Source organism: Rhinopithecus bieti, unplaced genomic scaffold (assembly GCF_001698545.2).
Source record: "Rhinopithecus bieti isolate Rb0 unplaced genomic scaffold, ASM169854v2 scaffold_28016, whole genome shotgun sequence".
Classification (NCBI taxonomy): domain Eukaryota; kingdom Metazoa; phylum Chordata; class Mammalia; order Primates; family Cercopithecidae; genus Rhinopithecus; species Rhinopithecus bieti.
The window spans coordinates 273,347-298,476 of NW_016813202.1; the positions used below are offsets into that span (position 1 = coordinate 273,347).

Here is a 25,130-nt window from a genome sequence, read left to right on the forward strand (position 1 = left end):
TGATGGGAGACAGTGACAGATCATCAGGCATTAGATTCTCATAAGGAGCGCACAACCTAGATCCCTCGAATGCGCAGTTTACAATAGGGTTAGTGCCCCGACGGGAATCCGGTGCTGCTGCTCTGACAGGAGGTGGAGCTCAGGTGGCCCCAGGTTGGGAACTTCTGCTCTAAGTAAGTCACGTAACCTACGACTCAGTTTTCTTGAATGAAAAATAAGGTTAATAACAGTACCTCTCCTCAGAGGACTATGAGGATATTACATATAAAATACTGTTAGTATACCACTGACATATAGTAAGTTAAAAAATATTAGTAGTACTTATTATTGTCATCCTTATTATTTCCTAGAAGATGACTACTCAAACTGGAACAATCAATATAATTATCTCAAAGACAGCCTTGAGGAAAGAATAAAAATTTTCCTTGATTTACTGACGTAAGCTCCACAGGGGGAGGCAGCATTGCCCAGCACTGCACACACAGGGCTGGGCTTCAGCCCAGGCTCCCCCATGTGCTAGGTGTGTCACGTCAAGGCGGACCCTCATCCCAGTCTAAGCCTCACTTTTCTCATTAAACAAATGATATTATCGGGATTATGTGAGAAGCTCCACATAAGGCAACTGGCAATGTCCAGCCCAGATCACCATTTGAAAGGTTCCTAAACTGTCTAAATCCAGTTAACACATTAACAACAGATTGTTAATCCTAGTTAACAATTAAATCTAGCTATTTAATTGTCAAATTTATTTTCAACAACTCTTCAACACATAAAGGCAAAGATGGGGCCGGGCGCGGTGGCTCAAGCCTGTAATCCCAGCACTTTGGGAGGCCGAGGCGGGCGGATCACAAGGTCAGGAGATCGAGACCATCCTGGCTAACACGGTGAAACCCCGTCTCTACTAAAAAATACAAAAAAAAAAAAACTAGCCGGGCGAGGTGGCGGCGCCTGTAGTCCCAGCTACTCGGGAGGCTGAGGCAGGAGAATGGCGTGAACCCGGGAGGCGGAGCTTGCAATGAGCTGAGATCTGGCCAGTGCACTCCAGCTTGGGTGACAGAGTGAGACTCCGTCTCAAAAAAAAAAAAAAAAAGGCAAAGATGGGACAGTAAGATATAGAAGAACTTATTATAATGTGATGCTTGTATATTTAATCATTCATCTGCTCTTCAAGTAATGGTCAGTAAGTGGTAGCTTCCTCTGTCTTCCTCCTCCTCCTCAAAGTGGCAGTTCTTCAGGAAAAGACTAATCAATATGAGTTCTGGCTACTGCCTCCAAAATTCAAGAAAAAGATGACATGATTTTCTTGTTTTAATAAAATGGTTCCCATTTTTGTAGAAACAATTCAGGGTTTTAAGCTCATGGAATCTAACTGCATCTCTGATGGGCATCGTGGGAAAGGTGGAAAACTGAGAAACAAAAGTAGGGTTGTGACGTCTGGAGTGGCAGCCACTGGCCACGTGGGGCTAGTAAGCACTTGAAATATGGCTAGGTCGGATCAAGACATGCTGTAAGTGCAAAATACACGAAGGGGTATGAAGACTTAGGAAAAAAAATTCAAATATGTCATTAATAATATGTTATATAAATCACATGTTGAAATAATACATTGGATTAAATAAACTATGTTATTAAAATTAATTTCACCTGTCTCCTTTTGCTTTTTTTTTTTTTTTAATTGAGACAGAGTTTTGCCTGTTGCCCAGCTCACTGCAACCTCCGCCTCCTAGGTTCAAGCAATTCTCCTGTCTCAGCCTCCTGAGTAGCTGTGACTACAGTTGTGCGCCATCATGCCTGGCTAATTTTTTTGTATTTTTAGCAGAGACAAGGTTTCCGCACGTTGGCCAGGCTGATCTCGAACTCCTGACCTCAAATGATCTGCCCGCCTCAGCCTCCTAAAGTGTTGGAATTACAGGCGTGAGCCACCGTGCCTGGCCCCCTTTTACTTTTTAAAATGTGATTATTTGAAAATTTTAAATGACATGTGGCTTTGACTTTGTGGCCACATGACTTTGTGGCTCCCTCTGTATTTCTATTGGATAGCACTGGTCCGAGTGCCACTGCTTTGTCTACCACCCTATAGCAAAGCAGCATTTTAAATCCTGATTCCACAAATAAAAATAATCAGGTGCCCAAAACTACTAAACATAAGTGCCTCATGAAGATATCAAAACTCATAATTTTCAAAAACTACTAAAATGACCCTTTTTAACCTTGATAAGTTTCTCATTTAATTCAGCCACTCACCTACTATTTGAAAGGAGAAACAAAGGAGAAGAATTCTGATAGAACACTAAGAACAACGGAAGCTGAAGTAGTCACCATAATATACCAAAACGATCCTTGGTTTTTTTTTTTTTTTTTTTTTTTTTTTTTTTTTTTTTTTTTTTTTTTTTTTTTTTTTTTTTTTTTTTGCAAATCTGATTTGGTTTGAAGCAACTCCCAAAATACATATTCACATTTAAAATTAAATTACAAAGCATTATGAAAAAGTTAATCCATACAGCCAAGCTGGCAAACTATTTTAAAAATGTTCGGTTATGTACCCGGGTCGCAGACTCCTTCCTAATAAGTGAATGTAAATAAAATTGGAAAATCTTCATCATAGGACAGTCTTTCTATAATTTTTAAATGGCAAATAGATTCTCTGAAATGTTTCCCCATGGATTTCTTTACTCAATCTCTAGTAATCATCCTTATATCATTCATTACTTGTTTCTAGTAAGAAACGACTAGTTTCAAAGTTCATCGAGAGGACCTTGCAGTCAGTCGTATTAGCTTGTCAATCAATGTGTCAGCCAGTTTAGGAAGCTATCCCACTGCCTGGGGAGTTAATCTGTTGCCTTTGTAGTTTTCGCTTATTCCCAAACATTTTCTGCACCTTGAGGAATACAAATAAGCCAGTGAATGGTTTCAAACTTTTATAAAAATTGCTGGAGTTGATTTGTTGAAGGAAATGTAATTTGAGAACCCAGAAAGCGGGGTGGGTGGGAAAGCTAGGACCACACATAGTCTTCATGAGAATCACAATTCCAGTCGTTATCGTTACAAGACCGTTATTTATAGAAAACCTCACCAGTAGAAACTGCTTGACATAATTATAAATTATAGGCACCTCCAAGTGTATTTACAGAAAAATTAGCACATTGTGAGTGCTAAACTTCTCGACTTCCAGAGCTTATTGCCCATGAGTTGCTCTGTTTCTTCCTAACACAGGAAAGAATACACATAAAAGGGAGGAATATTGCCATATCGTGGGTTGAAGAAAAATAAAATCTAGTGCAGAGTCTGACTTAGGGGCCCATACTTCAAATCTGTGTCAATAATTCCTGGCAGGAGATTGTCTAAAATGTTTATACAGGAGAGCAACCACAATACCATTCTATTCTATGAAATCTCATTCAAAGAGTCATGCTTTAAAAGGCGTCTGACTTCAATGAACTGACTGGCAATCTAGTTAGGTAATTGTCAAATTTGTTTTCTAGAATAAACACATAATTTAAAATAAATAGAATTATCACATAAAGGCAAAGTTGGGACAGTAAGATATGGAAGAACTTGGAACATGACTCTGGCACAGCTGCTGGCTACTCTTGAAGTCTGGTCAAAGATGCTTCCCCACCCCACACTCCCATTTTAGAGAAATGACTAAATGAAAATTGAAAGTTACCAACCTATCTACTCTTTCCATGAGCCATCTGTGTTCTAATGAAAGTGAAGTTGCGGGGCAGGGCGGGATGGAGTAGGGTGTTGCAGAGATACGATAATGAATACTGATGAGATACAATAACAATGAGATACAATACTGATGAGATACAATAACGAATAATCCCTGTATGATACTTTTCAGCAGTCCTACTACAAATTAATTCAGTTCAGTTTCTCCCCAAGTGTATTCCTAAAAACCTGATTCCTGGAAGATGTGTGGAGATTTGATAGAAAAGCTTCCGTAAGTCATACAAATTTGGGAAACCCTGAAATCTAAATTCCTTTCTAAGAGACTCACAGTGTGCACTAACATATTAAAAGTGCTGAGAAGCCCTTACTGTCAAGAAACCTGGTTTAGCCTGTTGAATACAACTTTCCAAAAGGAACTGGTGACAGAAGTTATTTTTCACAACATCCACCATCAGAGGCAATATAGTGTAATGGATAAAATCATAGGCAGGAGCCTAACTGCCTAGGCTTAAGTGCCTACTGCACCACTTAGTAGCACTGTGACCTGGGTCAAGGTACTAACCTCTGAATACCTCAGTTTTCTTATCTGTCAAATGGGGTTTATGGCAGAATCTACCTGGAAGGGTTATGTGGGGATTAAGTGAGTTAGGGTATTGAATGTGCCTATCACAGAGTAAGCAGCGTGTATGCGGGAGGTTATCTTTACTACCCCTCCCAGAAGTAGTTCCAAGAAGCAGGCTAACTGGGTGCCATGGCTGACGCCTGCAATCCCAGCACTTTGGGAGGCCGAGGCAGGTGATCGCTTGAGCCCAGTCAGGAGCTTGAGATCAGCCTGGTCAATACGGTGAAATCTCGTCTCCACTAAAATCACAAAAATTAGCCAAGTGTGACAGTGCATGCCTGTAATCCCAACTACTCAGGAGGGAGAGGCAGGAGAATCACTTGAACCCGGGAGGCAGAGGTTGCAGTAAGCTGAGATCGCGCCACGGCACTCCAGCCTGGGCAACAGAGTGAGGCTCCAGCAAAAAAAAAAAAAAGTTCCAAGAAGTGAACTTGGTAATTACTGTTTGCAAGCTAAAGAACCTTTGTGTTTTGTTTGTTTCAAGAACCAGTAACTGTGTGCCAAAATCCAAAATTAATTTTTTTTTTCCTTTCCAAAACAGGCTGTGAAAGTCTTGCACTGAAGGATTTTAATGGGGTTTCTCAGACAAGTCATATCATCAATGAGAACAAAGAAGTATAACATGGGATGCAGGAGGAGCACTAGACTCAGTGAAAGGAAATTCACTCCACTTTTTGCTGTCACTCACCCACTGTTGGTACTAGGCAAATCACTTAGCTTCTCTCAACGTTCTCACACATTGTGAGTGTTGGGCTAGATGGGAGCTTCATTAATTCATGTAAGATGATCATGAGTCACAGAAAGTTTATAACTTTATATACTATTTTCTAGATTTTACACACACACACACGTATGTGTACATGTAATTACATACACCTTGTCTGGTAGGTTGTAAGATACTTGTGAAAAAGGATCACGGACTCTTTATTTGGAAAATTTACATAGTGCCTAGTGTAGCTAGAACAGAACATGTGCTCGATAAATGTTGACTGAATACCTGTTTAACAGCAATCAACTTGTTACCCCTTCATTCAAGAAAATTAAAGACTCGTATCATATAAGACACTTTACTAGGTACAACTAAATTTACATATTTCTGGGAAGCTATTGGTTCTGCCTATAAGAAGTTTGCAATTTAATTTGTGATATGACTGTCAAATGATGACACTGATCGTTGCAGTTTCTTTTTACTGCCGTTCAATGTGAATCTCATAGTTCAGGTGAGTTTTATGTTATTATTTTACAAAGCAGCACCATGCTGGTAGCATTATTATATAAATAAATTTGGTAATTATGATGGAAGAGATGGCAAAATCAGTATACTATAACCAAAGCAAGGCTACTCCAATCAATTTTATATAAAATTTTAGAATAAGAAGTTATTAGATAATTAATAAGAAGTTATTAGATAAGAAGTTATTAATAAGAAGAATTCCTTAACAAGTGGGAGAAAAAAGTACATTTTGCAGATGATTTTAAAATACAGGTCATCAACTTCCATTTACTAGAAGAAATCACTTACCATTTTTCCTTCAAAATATAGTTGTATATTGCCTCATCCAGATTAAAAAAAAAAAGACCAAAATTGATGATCTTGATATACAGCATAGGAGTAAATCAACATCTTCTATAACTGCTAATCTAATTTCAGTTCTTTGTATTTACTGACAAAAGCATGCCACGAATCACAGACATTCTCTCTAAACTCAAAACATCCCAGAACATCCAGCCTTAATCAAACATAACCTATTTGATCCAGGCAGTTCTGAAACAAGGCATGTCAATACAGTACTCATTTACTTTGTGTCTTTAATCTCTGTGAACAGTGTGCAGAAACTTTTGTGGATTATTTATGAGATCTTTAAAACCTCAAAATAATTGTGCATTTTTATCATGTTTCCTGGTGATAGCTTCTTAATAGCTCCTCCTCTACTGGCGTCTCTTTGTCAGAAATGTAACGTAGTAAAATTTTGAAGGAAAACTGTGGTAGACAAGGGCCCACATAAGTGGTATGTATGAATTGGCCACACAGAGTATTAGCAGGGATCTCTTTGGTTTGCAGAGGAGAAAGTTACATTTTAATCGGTCTTAGAAAACAAGAAAGTCCTCATTTCTTGCTTCACTGTATGTATACTGTTCTTTTTGTAAATCACACTTGGGTTTGCAGGTGTCTGCCCAAAGGCAGGTCACTGAAAGTCAATGAAAATCAGGTCAACCTCAGCAGCAGAAATTCACCTGCAGATTGTAGCAGGCAAATGTGTATTTTAAAGAGCATTATTCCTACTGAAACAATCAAATCGGACTTCACAAAATGAACAGAGATCCAAAACAACAAAAGCAACCAACAGCATCTATTCTAACATTGCAAATTTCTTAGATATTACAGATGTCACCCAACAGTGCATGCATTTGCTTCCCATATATGAACAAAACTGAGGCATCACAAGATAAATTTGAATGGAACGTTAACCTTCACTTTAAAGTTTTTTCTTTCCTAGCTGACGACACAATTTTAGTATTATCATAATGGAGCTTCTGGCTGGAAAAAATTAAATTAATGGATGGATTTTAAAAAGCTTAGAAACTTAAAAAAAATAAACAACTTTCAAATATCTATACTTGATGGTGTCAAGAGCCAAGATGAATGTATTTCAATTGCAACTTCCAAACTAAACTCACAAATTACTACCATTATGCTAAGTGTTAGCTACCCCACTGTGCAGTTTTGCTTTGTGAATTTTTACCTTCCTCTATGAACACTTTTAGCCACTGATCGCACAGCCTTTCAATGTTTTCTGCCTTTTCCTTTAAATAAACTGGCTCTGGCTCCTTCCATCTGGTTCCCCTTCCGTCAGCAACCCTGCACCTGTTCACACCTCCTCTCCTGTTGGATTCCACTGAACATTTCCTCCTCTGCCAGGGCTATTCTGGCACTCGCAACCTTTCTGTCATTCAATCCATCTGTCAGAAGTGAACTTTGTTTACCGCAAGCTTCTGCTTTCTTCTTCAAGAAGCAAAGCCCCTCAAGGTCATTGTCAAATGAACTGTCGGCATGGATTTAAATCCTCTACTGCTAACCAGCAGAAGATGAAGTTCTGTTGTGTAATGTACTTGTGAAAATTACTTTTGGGTTCAGGAAGACAATAATTTGGAGTCAAAGTAGTAAGACATGGTGTTTTAATGATCATTTGTAAAACCAGACAGCTGATAAGTATTTTCTTCATGTGTGTCTGCACTTCTCATTATATTGAATGTGAACTATATGTATAAGAAGCAAAATAAAAGTTTTAAAGTGAAATCAAAATATCATAAACAAGTTTACACTATGTAAAAATTGCATCATACTAGATAGCATTAACTTGAGGAATAAATATTTTCACTAATGAATTAGCCAAGGGAGAGAGTATTCCAATTAAGAAATTTTACACTGAAAGGCTTAAAATGTACAAATATGTACCATTTCAATTATAAGCTATATATTAACACACAGCTCCATTACTGCTTTGAAAAACTTAACCCATAATATACAAATCAATTCATGTATATTATAAATTCCATCATTTAAAAAACAAAGCTCCATTTCAATAAAGTTCAAATATATGCTGCCAAACAAACACATAATCTATCTAAAGAAAGAGAAGTTGTATCAATAGTCTAGTTCTGTGAAAAATATAAACTCATAGAAATTAGGTGAAAATTACACTCTCAATTGAATTTATTTTGTGGCAACGATAGCTATCAAGTATTTACTCTCCCTTCATAAATCAGACATGAAATCACTCAATGTTGAATTATTTACTAGTATTTTAGATATCATATTCTTTAGGAAAAGGGCAAACCAATGACTCAATTCAAATTTCTTATAAGAAAATGGAAGATCATTTTTTAGGAGAAAAGACATGGCAAAAAGTAACACCGTTATAAATGTGAACTTAAATGTGAACCTAAATGGCACTTCATTCACAAGGCTGCTTTTATATTTTGAAAGATTATCCCAAGATTTAATCTTATGGCAGATGCTTGTATTAAGTAAAATCAAACAAGTCTGTAAAATTTTCTAAATTTTTAGAAAAAATAAAAATTAAATATTTTTTATTGATATAAAATTGAAGGTCAATTTTATTAACAAAAGCAGTGGAGAAAACATGGAATTTAAAATTTAAATCTTAAAGTTCTGATTAAACATTTATAATTTATAAAAAGGACTTTATCAAAGCAGTTTTTCAGACATATTTTTTAAAATTGTGAGGCTAAATTAAAAACAAAAACAAAACCAAAAGGATAGGTTAAAATCTAAGTACTGAGACACGCTTCTTAGCTATAATTTCAATTTTATTGTTGACTTTCAAAATACCCAGTGTCAGATAAATCATTCTCATGTAATATATAATGTAATTTAATATATGGATTTTATACTCAAAATATGAATTCTAGGGGGTGTTTTCTTCGTCATCTTCCTAAAACATCATTTCTAAATAATTTCTCTTCATGTGGAGGAAATTTCAAAAATATTGCTTAAGTTTACCCAGCAAGTTCGTTAAAGCTTTTCTGGATATGTTTTCCTTTAGTGTAATCTGTGCTTGACAGTAGTTTGGTCACCTGGATCCCTGCTTCTGAATAGCATTGAAAGAATCCTGGTAATTTGATCACTTCCATGGTCTGATTTGCTATATAAAAGAAAGAAGCATTTGCAAGATGCTAGTTTAACAGAGGCTGCTTAAATCACCGTGAAGGAACTCTTCATTCTGAGGAAACTGCATTTCAAAAACACACTAGTAGCCTTCTTTTGGATAATTTGTACGATACGAACATAAACAAATGAAAAACAATCAGTTTTAACATCACTTCCAGTCACACACAGACGCATAAATGCGATACACACATACACTTTTCTCTTTCATAAACACGCAAGAAAAAGAAAAGGGAAACGAAAGCATTACTTTTATAAATGGACTGATTTAGGAATCCAGAGAATATTGTTAATATTTACCTGCTTAATGCATAATTGCTTATCTTATCTTTCAAACAGAAAAACTAGGAAAAAGTTTAGATAGTTTGATACTAACACCTGAAACACAAATTTTACAGGCGGGGGGGAAAAAGAAAAAGAGGCATTGAAGCAATGTTGCCAGGTTACACTACCGAAGAGTAGAGCCGTTTCTAAGGCCACTGCTAGGTGAAGACGAAGAGCTGATGTCACTCACATTCTTTAATATCAGTTTTCCTAAAACAGCATATGGACGTAGGATGGAAGGTAAAATATTTAAACTCCTTAATAAAGAACTGACCTTAATTTATCTACATTCTGAATGAGACTTGCAGTTCCACTTTTCTAAGAACTGCAAATGATGAAAATACTGTAATTATCTCCGGTTTATTTTTTTTCTGCCTATATATTTATGAAGTCTTTTAACAACAGAGGATATTCATTTTTCCACCCCCTTCCTCAATTACCTTAAGGCAAGACCTTCTTTCAGATGTGGAAATATTTTCAGGGCTGCAGGACAAAGAACTGGGATATTTTCAGAGAGTTGATCAAGGGGGAAAATGGATTTGCGAGATTCTGTTAAGAGTAAGAAGAGACTAAATGACAACTTTAAATCTGCCACAATCATTTACTAATGTGCTGCTATATCAAATAAGTCTAATTTTTTGACAGCACCAAATTAGATTTATTGCAGAAACTGCTGCATAAATAGCATATGGCTATGTTATACCACCTATTTCAAATCCTGTAAGGTTTTCCCCTCCCCCTCCAAAATGAATGAATTGAGCCAAGCTATAAACCTTCTGTAGAAAAAGAAATAGACAAGTTCAAAGGCAGATGTAGGAGATCTGGATTTCTTTGTTAAAGTCATCATTTTAATAAAATGTCCCAACTCTATACTTCAAGAACCACGACTCCTTAGTAAGTTACCAAAATTTAACAAGTCAGTTTTCTCTTTTATTTGCAGAATGATTTGGTTTGATTTTTGTTTTAAGGTTTTTGGCTCTGAATTATGCTTATATTTTGATGTTCAACTGACAGTTACATGGGGGAAAAAAGAAGGGCAAGTGACTGAATCAAACACAGCTTAAATGAGCTTATGAAAAATTATTAAGTAGGAATGCATGTATCACATGGTTCTTTTAGTTTTCATTTTGTAAAAGACATATGTGGTAGAAAGCATATCAAAAAATCTTTTCTAATTTTAACTATAGCCTTGATACTGCAAACTCTTTGATGCATAAAATGTATAAAGTGATCATTCCATGTGCCACACTGTCTACGTTAGATTGGCAGAACCATACAAACAGCAAAAATCAAGGTTCCATGGTAGCTGGGACTGAAAACTCACAGGACAAATTCAGAGATGGACAATTCTTCCTTTCTCAGTCACTACCCCAATGCCCACCCCCACCCTCCAAGTTTGACACAATTCAACTCAATTTTCCTTTTTGAACAAAGTTTCAGTTCTTCTGTAGATGGGAAAGACATTGCAAGGTCTTATCTCAGACCAATGGGCACACCACTGCAAACATCATGGCACTCGGCTACCCCGCAGACTCCCTCGCTGTGGTCAGTCTTCCCAGCTGCCCTATCTGTTACTGTCTGATTAGTTCTGCTAAGGAGCCCCTCCCCTGCCAGCTTTCGGTGCCATCTGTTCTACACAAGATGGCTGCTGCCCAGCAACCTAACACTGCCCTCCTACCTGGCACCCGGCTACCATCCTTACCCCAAAGTGCTAACACAGGTTCTCACTGCTGGCAGAGTCAGGATTTCATTACTACTACTTTGACAAGTGCAGGGTTGTTTGTAATTTCTCTTTTATCCTGATTTTGATTGTACAACCACCTCCCACTGATTCAGTTTGCTTCAGTTTTGTTGCTCACAGATTTTACTCTCCACATTAATCTCCCTCTGGCATGTTACTGCATCTGTTCCCTTTTTTATTATTAATTTTCAAATTCCCACCATTTTTGACAAAAAGGAGGTAATCTACACTCTGTTTCTGCCCATTTCATTTTCTTTAATTTGGAAGATAAGTATGAAAGCATGCCAAAGAAGTTAATTCTCCGTTAACAGTTTATTTTCTGGCATCCCTCAGCCTTTGTATATGAAAAACAGATAGGAATAAATGTTGACTGAATCACAACAACATAGTTGCAACCATTCCTGCATTTAATGAAAAGCAAACATATGAAACAGCATCTAAAAAGTTTATTAGTTACATGAGTTGTCTCATGCTGCCATTCTTTTTCCCACTTTTAACAGATAATTCTTTGTGCAAATCAGTTCGAGTGCAGGATCTGAATTTGGGTTTCTCCACAGTTCTGATTTGGGCTCGATGTTCACTGTAGATGGATTTTATCATTCCTTAATATCATTATCATCTTTCCTCAACCAAACATCGTTAACTAATTCAATAGTGAGTGATTCCGAATAAACGCCTGACTTCAGAAATAGGTTAAGAATAGAGAACTGCCATCAGTGCAACAAAGCAGAACTTAAAGAGCCCCTAGGTTACAGCGCTGCTTCCATTAGATACTGTTTTGACAAAGAGTTCATATCAGGAATGGCAAGAGAGTTTGCCCTCTAAAGACAAAGAGGATCATTTAAGATGTAGAAAGTCAGAAATAATATATTTAACAATATATGACTCTGTGCCCCCAATTTTTCAGTACCATAGCCTTGCCATAAAGAGCTTCAGTCAGGTGATCATGCCCTTAATTGCTCTAAAGTTTTCTAGACTGATCAATACACTGACTACTCATTTTTTACCCGAACTCATATTAAAAGGATTGGAGTGCCTGAAAAGAAAAACAATACTTCAGATTTACAAAACGCTGAATGAGTTAAAAAGGTTTTGCATACTCATATATATCCTCATAAAACCACAGTTAAGGTCTGTAGGAAATCAAGTACAATAGGGGATTTTCCCCAAGGTGACAAAAAACAATCAGAAATAGAACTAGGACAAGTGTCAAGATCAAGCAACATCCAGCCTGGTGAACCACACTTCAGATGAGCCACTGGGCAAAGGGCACTGCCCAAACCACTGCCCAAACCCACGGTGAATGCTTCACCTTGATCACCTGTCACCCCCATCTCCTGCACACATTCCAACAGAGACTTGCTCTTTATTTTGTTTACCTCTTTTGTTCATATGGTTCTAATGGTTATTTCCTCAACACTGGGTTCATTCTTTTGGTGAATCTCCTGGTCAGGAATAGGCTTATTGAACTTAGACACACGAAAGGTGTCAAAGGGATGCCCTGTTTATTCACTGGCGCCCACCCTGGGGAAGGAACCCCACTGATACTCTGAAACCCAAGCAGCCTGTGGCTCTCCCTCCCTACCCACCATGGCTTGGTCAAGGCAGGAGATGCTCAGCCCTATCACAGGCGACCCTGCCTGCTGGGGAGAGGCCACACAGAGCCAAGGTGGAACAGAGTCTTAGCTCAGCTAGACGGCAAGCTGCTTCCAAACGTTTTCTGACCTGTTTGGTGCCTACTCTGAGCTCCCGAGATTGACAGCATCCTTTGCTTGGCGGCTCTAACAGAGTTGCAGCATAATAACAATGTGTTTACCTGAAGCGGGCCCTGGTCTCCCATGAGACATGGCTTGGGAGAGGGCACTGAGGAGACTGAATATTCCCCAAGCCTCTTACTTGCTCAGGATCCTTAACATGAGTTTTAATTCCAAGATGTATCAATCAACAAATCACCACATACTTTGTGGGTATCACGGAAACATTAAGGGAAGTAATGCCGAATAACTGATGTCAAGAACACATTGGCTAGGAGGAGGTGTTTGAGAAGAAACTAAGTATCAAAGCCGGGCACAGCGGCACACACATGTCATCCCAGCTCCTTGAAAGGCTCAGGCGGGAGTTTCGCCTTGAGCCCAGGAGTTTGAAGCCAGGCTGGGCAATACAGCGAGACTGCGCCTCTAAAATATAAGTATGTTAATTAATTTTAGAAATTCACCAAAAGAAATTAAACATCAAATTGATGGGCTTTTGTTATATTCCTTTTACTTCAAAATAATATTGGAGAGCAGAACTTTGTTTTAGAGATATACTCTGGCTTAGGGCTACTATGAGAACAATTCTCTGTTTTTGCTTTTTCTTTCCTATTTTCATTGAACCTGATGCTCATTGTTGTTGAGTCAGGCAAGTGGTGTGGGCAATACATTCTCGGCTTCCTCTGGGCTTCTTCAGGAAATGAGTTGGCTGCCGCTGCCACCATGCTCCAGGCTGTGGGCCTATGTGGCAGGGGAGACGAGTGCATCCCCAGTGGAGATTTTCATTGCATTCACATTTGGGCTTCACAGAACTGAGAGGAGCGAGCCAGGGAACGTTAAGCAAAACCTGCAAACACACATTTCCTGGCAGTGCCTGACTTTCGAACCTCTCCCGCCCCGGGCCACACTGAGACCAGGGTTCTTAGCCCTTCAAACAGGTGGAGCAGAGCAGGCTCAGGCAGTGCGGCGTCCACCAGAGCAGAATGAAATGCCTTTTCTTTCCTGGCTCTCTGACAGCCTGTTTTATCTGATACTGGGTGGGGGAAGGAAAAGAGGACGCAATTTAAAACAGCACCAAGGCCATCTATTTCAAGCCTTGAAGATGTTGGTTGCACATATATCCATTTAAAATTATTTTTGACACATTCTCTGCTTAATTTATTCATGAAAGGAGTACAAGAAAAAAACTGAGCTTAACTTTGAAATGGAAACTTTAGGCTAAAAATTCTTGAATAAAACTCAGGAGAAAAAAAAAGATAAAAGTTCACTGTAAAATAGCAAGAATATGTATCAATGTTATAATATCCTCTTCAAATAAATAGAGAATGAGTTTGGCTTTTTGACCTAAGTTGGTTGTTATCTTAAGATGAGTGCAGTTCCCCACCACCCCCTCCTTTTTTTTTTTTTTTTTTACATTTTCCCAACAATAAAGAGCAGAGGCAACTTTATTCAATGTTTATAGAAAATCTGCTAAACACCCTGTGCCTAACTTGGTGCTGGGGGCACAGAGATGAAAGAGCCCTGGTTCCTGGTCTGGGTGCTGAGATTTTACAACACCGAAAGTATTTCTATCTCAGTTTGAAACCAGCTTTTGTCCTTCATCCCCTGCCCACTCTCCTCCCTCCTGGATGCCCAACCTCAAGCTTCACCTTCAGAGGCTCGGCTTCCTCATCTATAGAGGATTGTTTTTTCTTAGGTTTGCTGGAAGCAGTGAGAAGCATAGCATCTCAAGCTTCTTGTGGTAAATGATCAGCATATTTGTTTTAATTTTGAATCTTTTGCAAATAGTTTTCTAAAACACAAGAAAAATGAATTACTAGAAAAAATTTAAAAGATACCAGAAGAAAAATAAAGCTCACTGATCATGCACTTGAAAATTGTGGCAATTAAAAATTGATATAAAATTTGCCAAAGACTTCTATAGATTTCGGTACTTATCTTATCATAGACGCTAACAAGCAGCCCATCATGGGCCACAGCTGGAACAACACTGCCGCAGAGACCAAGCACAGTACATGTGCATGCTGGAGATTTAGCCATGCATCTTTCTATTTACATTCTAAGAGTTTTCTAAGTAAAACAACAAGGAGAGCCTGTTGTGAAGAACTGATGATGTCTCTTTGGACCTATCACATGTTGACAGTGGAGAATATCACGTTCCAATGTACATGGACAAAAATGTGCTCTTCGCTCCCCTCCCTCCACTTCAAACCATTTCTTAGATGAAAAATCAGGGATTGCATTTTTATTCACTTATTATTATTATTATTATTGAGACGGAGTCTCACTCTGTTGTCCAGGCTGGAGTGTGATGGCAATCAAAGCTCACTGCAGCCTTAAACTTCCAGGCTCGAGCAGTCTTCCCAAGTAGCCAGGACTCAGGCACGCACCACCATGTAGCCTCCCAAATAGCTAGGGCTGCAGGCATGCACCACCATGCCTGGCCAATTTTTTTAATTTTTTTTTTTTTTTTTGGTAGACCTGGGGTCTTGATATGTTGCTCAGGCTGGTCTTGAACTTCTGGCCTCAAGTGATCCTCCCACCTTGGCCTCCCAAAATGCTAGGATTACAGGCGTGAGCCACGGCACCTGACCAGGAATTATATTTTTAAAAAGACAACAAGGGGCAATAGTGCAGATATTGGGTGTTTTACTCAGCCAGGACCCCTGACACCCTTCCCCTAGTAAGAGCACCTCCCCTTACTTAGTACAACTTTCTTCCCTTATTCTATGTGGTTTTGAAGGGGCTACCAGCCACAGCACCCAAAAGTGCGTGGGTGTGCCCAAGGATGATCCTAACCAAAGGGTTTGAAATTGGAAGTGAAGGAGCTAGGAAGTCACATTCTTACAGTTTGAGATCAAGGGTATTTCCTGTATCATCAGTTTCAGAATGAAGGATGTTTTACTCCATGGTATGGAAGAATCTGAAAGAATTAGCAAAATTCAGATAGAAATTGAGCCCTGTTCTGGAAAGTGAGAATATGATAGCATGCTGGCTCCAGGAAACACTGAGGTCAGCTGCACCTGGATTGTACATGGTCTCATTATAAAAATTTATCAATTTATCCTTTTTGGATTTCAATTAACCCTAAAAGTCCTGACTTGTATTGATAGGCTGGGAGGTCAAACAATTAACTTCAAGAAAATATCTGTACTAGAGGCTGGGCACAGTGGCTCACACCTGTAATCCTAGCACTTTGGGAGGCTGAGGCAGGCAGATCACCAGAGATCAGGAGTTCGAGACCAGCCTGGCCACCACGTTGAAACCCTGTCTCCACTAAAAATACAAAAATTAGCTGGGCATGGTGCTGCCTACCTATAATCCCAGCTACTTGGGAGGCTGACACACGAGAATTGCTTGGACCTGGGAGGCAGAGGTTGCAGTGAGCTGAGACCACACCACTGCACTGCAGGCTGGGCAACACAGCAAGACTCTTGCTTCAAATTTAAAAAGAAAAAAAAAATCTGTACTAGTCACTAGGTGGAAACTGAAAGCCCTGGCAAGGCAGCCTCTATCACTCTCCCCACATGATCTGTCCATCGTAATAGGGTAACCTAGTGACTCCTCTGCTGTACCCTTTTCTCACTTTCAAAAAGATACAAATCCTATAGGTCAGGCTGCTGTCTCTCTAGGTCACAGGCCAGATCTTCCCATTTGGATCACAAAAGTAGGTCACAATAGAATACCTCTCACTTAGATTCCTGCTCTGAGAAATTCTTTGAAGTACATATATATTATTAAAAAGATCACTTACATAAAAGGAGAAATAAGAATTTTTAAGGTTTTGTACTTAGGGCAATCCGAGTTCTAAATTCTCTGGATAATAAACAAAAGAAAGCTTCCTGCAGTAGTTCCCCTAAAGATCAGATACAAGAAAAAAAAAAAAAAAAATGCAGGATTAAAAAAAAATGTGTTTCAGTACATGGGCAAAAGGTATGGAAAAGAATGTCTCAGTAAGCAGTTAATAAGAGTCACATAAAAGTTAAGAAGTGGTTGCTTTATTCAGCCATATCGTAAATTAATCCGACCACGTGTGTGTAAATAGTAGTCCTATGAGAGGAATTTGAATCCTATAGCTCTTTACAGATATTTGGACATGTCAAAAACAAATACTTGAAAATTTCTACTTTTAATAAAAGCCTCTCTTTCTTCTTGGGTGAAAAGTAAGTAAGGAAGTAAAGGAGAATGACAATTGCATTATAACATGTTTAAATGACAATGGCAAATAATAGGCCAAAGGAAACTATGTTTCTTAGGAAAAATTCAAGCCAAAATTCACCGTCATGCATCACGCATAAGGGAGCAGCTAACACTTCTTTCCTTTCTTCTTCCTTTCTTTCCTTCTTTCTTTCCTTTCCATTCTCTTCCTTTCCTTTCCTTTCTTTCTCTTTCTCTCTTTTTCTTTCTCCCTCTCTCTCTCTTTCTTTTTTGAAATGGAGTCTCGCGGCCGGGCGCGGTGGCTCAAGCCTGTAATCCCAGCACTTTGGGAGGCCGAGACGGGCGGATCACGAGGTCAGGAGATCGAGACCATCCTGGCTAACACGGTGAAACCCCGTCTTTACTAAAAAATACAAAAAACTAGCCGGGCGAGGTGGCGGCGCCTGTAGTCCCAGCTACTCGGGAGGCTGAGGCAGGTGAATGACGTAAACCCGGGAGGCGGAGCTTGCAGTGAGCTGAGATCTGGCCACTGCGCTCCAGCCTGGGCGACAGAGCCAGACTCCGGAGTCTCACTCTGTCGCCCAGGCTGGAGTGCAGTGGCGCAATCTCAGCTCACTGCAACCTCCGCCTCCCGGGTTCAAGAGATTCTCCTGCCTCAGCCTCCCGAGTGGCTGGGACTACGAACGCGGGCCATTATGCTCAGCGAACTTTTTGTGTTTTTACCGGAGATGGGTTTTCACCATGTTAGCCAGGATGGTCTCGATCTCCTGACCTCGTGATCTGCCCGTCTCGGCCTCCCAATGTGCTGGGATTACAGGCATGAGCCACCATGCCCGGCCAGAAGCAGCTAACATTTATTTCTATTATAAATTAATGTTACTGATTTTCTAAGTTGTCTTTTTCAGAACAATTGCATTAATCCATTTCTCTAGTAATTTACATAGAATCACAGCTTAATGGATAAGGGTACAAGCTTTGCAGGCAAATTACTGGGGTTCAAAACCTGCTTTGATAACATATCAGCTGTGTAACCTCAGATGACTCCTTTCCTTCTCTGTGCCTTAGTTGCCTCAGCTGTAAATTACAGAAAATAAGAATCTGTAACCTTATAGAGCCATTGGTAGGATTATATGAGAAGCTCTCAGCTTGGTTCCTGGAACAGTAGAGGCTCAGCAAATGTTAGCCACTGCTGTTAGCTATAACTCTATTATTTTTTAAAGAGTTGCTACATGTAGCATGGTACCACGCAGATACTAAGATCAATATGTTGTTGTTGTTGTTGTTGTTGTTGTTGTTGTTGTTGTTTTTGAGATGGAGTTTCACTTGTTGCCCAGGCTGTAGTGCAATGGTGTGAACTCAGCTCACTGCAACCTCTGCCTCCCAGGCTCAAGCGATTCTTGAGCCTCAGCCCGGCTCAAGATTACAGGCTTGTGGCACCACGCCCGGCTAATGTTGCATTTTTAGTACAGACGGGATTTCTCTATGTTGGTCAGGCTGGTCTCAAACTCTTGACCTCACGTGATCCACCCGCCTCGGCCTCCCAAAGTGCTGGGATTACTGGCGTGAGCCACCATGCCTGGCCTAAGATGAATATATTCTTATTCCGAGGTGATAGCATTAGGTGTCTGTATGATCGTTGTGTGTCCTGTATTTAACTTACTCTTATGCGTACATGCACACCTCCAAAATACCATCAATTCCCCTACACGGAACGCCCTTCATTCCCATTTTCCTACATCCAAATCCTACCAGAATCAGTAAGAAGTAATCTGTTTCTCTCCCTGTAATCCTTTTCTAGAACCTCCCTTCTGGATCTTATCATTTATCTTACCAACTACATGTGTATTTTCTTTTTCTTCCTTTTTTCTTTAACTTTAGAGACAAGGTCTTGCTCTGTTGCCCAGGCTGGAGTGCAGTGGTGCCATCACAGCTTACTGCAGCCTTGACCTCCTGGGCTTAAGCCATCCTCCCACCTCAGCCTCCAGAGCAGCTGGGACTATAGGCACACACCACCATGCCCAGCTAATGTTTGTATTTTTTGTGGAGATGGGGTTTTGCCACATTGCCCCGGCTAGTCTCAAACTCCTGGGGCTCAAGTGACCTGCCTGCCTCAGCCTCCCAAAGTCCTGGGATTACAGGCGTGAGCCACCACACCCGATCTACTCATGTCTTTTCTTCTCTTCCCCGCTAGCCAGTAAGCTTCTGAAGGGCAGTAGCTGAGGCCACTTTATATTTCTATCTCCCACCATCCCTAGCACAGCGTCTTACGACAGAAAATGCTCCATGTAGAATGGGTGAATAAATGGATGAACAGTTTTAAATGTACCTGAAAGTCTATTATGGAAAAGGAAGAAGTTGTTTGAGTAATATTAACAGTAATAACTGGAAGAAAGCAGCCTTGCTTTGTTTTCATACATGCTAGGCTAGATATGTTTAACGTTCATGCTTACAAGGCACTTGTTTCAAACACTGTCATCTTTTTCTTTTTTTCCCAGAGATGTGGTCATGCTATGTTACCCAGGCTGGCCTTGAACTCCTGGGCTTAAGCGACCCTCCTACCTCAGCTTCCCAAATTTCTGGCACTGCAGGTGTGCACCACAGCATATGACTTCCACTGTCATCTTTTAATTATGGGGAAGTCTAGTTTAAGAGAGAGAGTATGTGTGTGTGTGTGTGGTTTTTAAACACGTACATGTAAGTGAGAGGCCTGGTGCACTTTACTAAACCTACTTGCATTGTTAGAATGATTATCATTTGATTCTGATATACTTAAACATATATATTTATGCAAAGTTAAAAATAAAAAGTGATTACAAAATCATAATACAGTATCACAGGGACAAGTAAAATTCCCAATAAAAAAAAATTTAGCCTTATCACCTTCTTATACTTTTTACTCTGATATATGTGAGAAGATATTTATTTGTATAGCAGTACTGAGCCAGAAAGAATAGTCATACATTTGGAATATATTCACCATTTTTATTAATGACTTATTGAGCTCCAACTCTTTGTAAAGTGGCGAGCTAGGAGCTCTGAGAAATATAATACTGATAAGACCTCTCCTCCTACTTGAAGAATAACACATTCCAGAAGCAAAAAATAGCAAGTACACAAAAAACTTCCAAATACTCTTTTTTTCCCCCCCAGATTTTGCTTTTTCCTCCTTCGAGTAATTCATTTGCTCAAATGCCATCAGCTCAAAGTGGGAAGAAGGATTCAAGGGGAGAAGTGCTCCCTCTGATGAGAATCAATTGGGAGGCCTTGGTAGAAAAATCAGGATTTCAGGGAGACCTTGGTAAGAAGGTAAGATTATAATAGAGCTAGAGACGGTCAGAGGGGGTATTCTAGGTATAGAGAACAGCAAGTGGGAGAAAAAGCCCTCCAAAAGTGCAAGGGGAGCTGTGTGGACTTACATTTGTCTGGAAATCAGCAGGTAAGAAGGTTTCATCTTGGATGAAATAAGACTGGAAGGTTGAGAGCCTATCAGAATGACCTCGCATGCCATGCTGTCATTTGCCTTTCTCTAATAGAGTGGCACCATGGAAGGTTTTCAGAGTATAGTAAGTAACAGAGTCAAGGCAGAGGCTCATGAATATTCACCGGGCAATGGTCAGCAAAAGAGACTGGAAGAGTGTTGAGACAATTCTGATAACCTTTGTGAGAGGTCAGCAGAACCTAAGTTACAATGAATTTAAGTGGTGGGTCTGAGGGTCATTTCAATGTACTTTCTGAACTTCAAACTCAGGAAATACCTTAAACAAAAGATCGTCCAAGCAATTTAAATGCCTAATGTCTAGAAATAGGAAGTTAATAATGGGTTGTCTTAAATCATGATTGGAATCATTGATTATCAGAACTAGAAGGAAGCTTATAAATCATCTAGTCCCACCTCATTTTATAGGTATATAAGCAGGCCCAAAGAGTTAAGTGATTTCTCAAAAGTTGCAAAGAAATCCTGGAGTAAATGCCTAGAGAAGATACTATAATTCAGGTTTCTTCAATCCTAGGCTGTCTGGGGACCTCCCTTAAGGGAAAGCGTACGGTTTTAATTGTTACTGCCACCCAACCACCCAAAAATACTCTTTGAATCATTCTTCTTTATTCTTTTCTTATACATCCAAAGACCTCATTTCAGTCTTATTGGCTGGTGGCTGTTCTTCCATTGAACTTTAAAACATGGTCCTTTCTATGTGCTTTTAACTACTCCCTTAGCTACAACGAATACATTTATGTAAAAGGGGATCCAGAGCTAAGCCTTTAGTCATGACCTTTCTCCTCACACCAAGCCAACATTGGACATCTCCACTGGGGTTGCACAGTAAAAAGTATTCTTTTCCTCGGCTACCTCTTTTAAGTTCCTCAGTTGGCTTAACAGATCCTCTAGTCAACTTGGGTTAGAGAACTTACAGTTACCTTTAATTCTGTCCTCTCTTATTCATGACTCCAAATACCTCCTGAAGATGCGACTTCCTTTCCACTTCACGGGATAGCCACAGCCAAGGGCTTCATTACTCTCCCCTTGGACTATGGTGCTTATATTCTAATTGGGGTCCCTGCCAGTCATCTCTTCTCAACTCATCCATTTTTCACAAAGCTCTTCAATTACCTTCTTTAAATACGTATTTGAATCTGTCATTATTCAAGCCCTCTTGACTTCTTACTTGAACTAAACAGCCTCCTAACTGAGAAGTTGGTACACTTTTTCTGTAAAGGGACAGACAGTAGATATTTTAGGCTTTGAGGACCATATTCAACCCAAGTGTGGTAGAGAAATATATAATAAATGAAGGATAATGGTGGTGTTTTCTAATAAAATTTTATTTATGGATGTATAATCTTTATGTGTCAAAAAATATTGTTTTCCCTTTTTTTCATCCACTTAAAATATAAAAACCATCCTTGGTTAATGGTCACACAAAAACAGACGATAGGTCAGACTTGGCCCATTGGCTGCAATTGCTGACCTTGGGCTAAGTGGTCTTTCGTCTCCTAGATCAACTCTCAAAGCTCACTTTCCACACTGTTCTCTGAGTCAAGCTCCCAACCCAGAAATTCAATCACGTTGACACCCCTGCTTAAAATGCATCAAGAGCAACTCAGAATGGGCGAAACTCCGGAGATGGCCCATAAGGCTCTTCTGGGTCCCTGCTCCCCTTTCCAGTCTTATTTCCTACCAATCACCTAACCTGATAGTAGAGTTATGTTTTCTCCCATCTTTATGTCTCTGTATTTATTGGTCTCTCTACCTGGGGTACCCAACCCACCTTTTTCCACTTTCAGAATTCTTACTCATGAACTCACTAATCAAGATTGCTGCCAAATATCTCCACCTCCCTGACTATCCCTTTTTCACAGTCAGCTTTCCCTGATAGCAGCTTTCCTTGACTATTGCCTTCACCTCTGGTGCAGACTGGGCCAGACCTCCTCCCTATGTGCTCCTGTGAGAGTCATCACTTTTATCATTGCACTGTTGTCACACTCCATTATATTTGAATATACAGATGTGGCTTCTTTACTAGAGTATGAGCAATCTAAGGGTAGAAACTGAGTTTTATTTTTTCTCTCTATGCCTAGGACCAAGCAAAGTACTTAAAAGATAGTAGCTGCTCAATAAATAGTTGTTGACTAAGTTAATGTTACACTCACCCATTTGGGTCCTTTAATTAATGCTAAATTTCTATTTTCCTTTTTTTTTTTTTTTGAGACAGGGTCTTACTGTGTCACCTAAGTTGGAGTGGAGCGGTGCAATCATAGCTCACAGCAGCCTTGAACCTCAGGGCTCAAGTGATCCTCCATCCTCAGCCTCCTAAATAGCTGGGTCTATAGGTGCACCACCATGCCTGCCTAATATTTTTTGTTTTTTGTAGAGATGGGGTCTCACTGTGCTGCTCAGGATGATCTCGAACTCTTAGCCTCAAGTGATTCCCCTGTCTTGGCTTCCCAAAGTGTTGGAATTACAGGTGTGAGCACTGCACTTGGCCTCCATTTACTGTTTTAAAATCCAACAAGGAGAAACACCAAAAAAGTGGTAGGCTATTTTTCTTTTAGGTTGATGTACAGATTTCTACTACACTTTTTAAATTTTCTTTGCCTCTAAAGATTTGGATCCTTATTTCATCATTACTTTAAACATGGTTTTCATATTCAATTTTAAACTTTGTTTAGAATATGCCATTTGAAGTGTTTAAGTTGAGACTGTGTGGTAAGGTGTTATCTGTGTGGGAGTTATGTATTTCAGCTGATCTACACTGAAAAGAACGACACAACATTTTTCAGTCACACACCTGAGTATACTGAATCAATAAAGCATGGTGAGGGGTGGCAAACTTAAAAAAACAAACAAATAAACAAAAAGACAAAAAAGTGCTATATATCAGAAATAGCCCAACAACCAAGTCCCATTGTCAGTGCAAAGGGGAGATACACACAGTTCCTTGCATTTCTAATTGTCATCTTTAAATTTATGAATGTGGATTTTATAAAACATGAACACAGACTAAGCATAAAATGCTTACAAAAGAGTACCGTACTTAGAAAATAATTTTTATTTCCTGTAAAACTACGTTTAAATTTTTGTAGAATTGGTTTAAATAAAGCTCAACAAAAAAAAAGCTTTCTATGGAACCAAGCAAAACCGTTTTTCTTAAGAACAAAGGAATTAGTTACCACTCGTCCATTTTCAGCAGTTGCTGCATCTTAATATGCTCTACTTGCAAGAAATTGATCTTGTCAAACACTACAAATTGATACTACACGGGAAAACTCTCTATGGACTTTGACTTCAGAAATTAACTCTCTGAATAAGACAGAATGGCAAAAGGGGCAAAACCAGCATTAATATTTATTTACTGAAGCTCAGCCACACTGAGACGTTAAAAGCTGTCCTATTTCTGAGGTTTAGCAGTGCTTAGCACACAAATGGTTGGTTCTGAATAGAAGTCTGACAGAAAAGAAAAACTATTAACATTACCATGATGAAGCTAAATTCTGAAACTTGTAAGATTAAATAACCACAGGAATTATGCTAACATTAGGTTCTCAGTTCCACAATGACAATACTTTAAATGAGCATTAAAAGAACAGTTATTATTCTGCAATATTAAGCAATTTTTTTCTCATATGTTTCATCTATTAGGATTTTTTTTCTAGATACCATACGTGTATAAACAATTTATTTTCTTTCTTTGCTTTCTCTTTCTTTCCTCTTTCTTTTATTGTTTAAAAGGGAAGATGTAAAATCATTTGGAATATTATCATAACAAAATGTTTCATACAAGGTTTGATTTTAACAGAACCAGAGGCATCTTAACACTCACCCAAAACTTTGGGAGGTTCACCAACCTCTAGAATATTTTTTTCTCCAAATGCAGGCTGTTCAAGTGGTGCTTTTCTCCATCTGTTAGCATACCGTGCTCAGAATTACATTGTCATATTTAATGTAAAAGGGATCAGTCCCCTTTCATAGTTTAAATTCAACATATTACTATGATTGGAAGACCAGTGTTTTTCTAATTTATAAACCAAACCAAATATCATAAACTTACATGTTTATTTAAACGAAGTTCTCTCTAAAAACTGAAAAACTCTAAGAACTGAGCAACCCCAAAGGCTTGATGTGAACACTGAAAAATCGTAATAAAACTCAAAGTGAAAAGAAACCACATATGATAAAGTGAAATATCTACTCTCTCTGTTTGAATTTTTCTTTCTATGTGTGTATTTGTGTGTGTGTGTGTGTATGTTTTTCCAATGCAGCAAATTCACAACGCTTACAACCTAAAGAGTCTTAATGTAATTTAGGGCCGAGCTACATATTTACTAAAGTTGATGACAATGATGATCACATCACAAAATCTCATGATGGAAACAAAGTAATTTGAAACCTCAATAGTGTAAGCCTGGTTATAATAATGATTTGAACATGAGCAATGCCAATCTATTTCATCTCGAAATTTTACACCTCCTTAGGATGCAGATTCCTTATTTTGTATCAGTTCCATTTCAATTTGCATCTTACAATTTATTTACTTTGTTTCTCTCACCGAGAGTATTTATTATTTTTCTAAATAAATTCCTCACATCCTTCAGTTCAAGATTTTTATTAGACGTAGAATTAGCAGAAGAGGTAGTAGTGGTGGTAGGAGAAATATGTCATTTTGCTTATAC

At 39.0% G+C, this 25,130-nt stretch overlaps 1 protein-coding gene across 1 annotated transcript in view; it reads right to left on the reverse strand.

Annotated features, from left to right (window-relative positions):
* SDCCAG8 (SHH signaling and ciliogenesis regulator SDCCAG8) overlaps positions 1–25,130 on the reverse strand; it is a 253,839-nt gene that overhangs the window by 105,871 nt on the left and 122,838 nt on the right. The gene's annotated exons all lie outside the window — the stretch shown is intronic.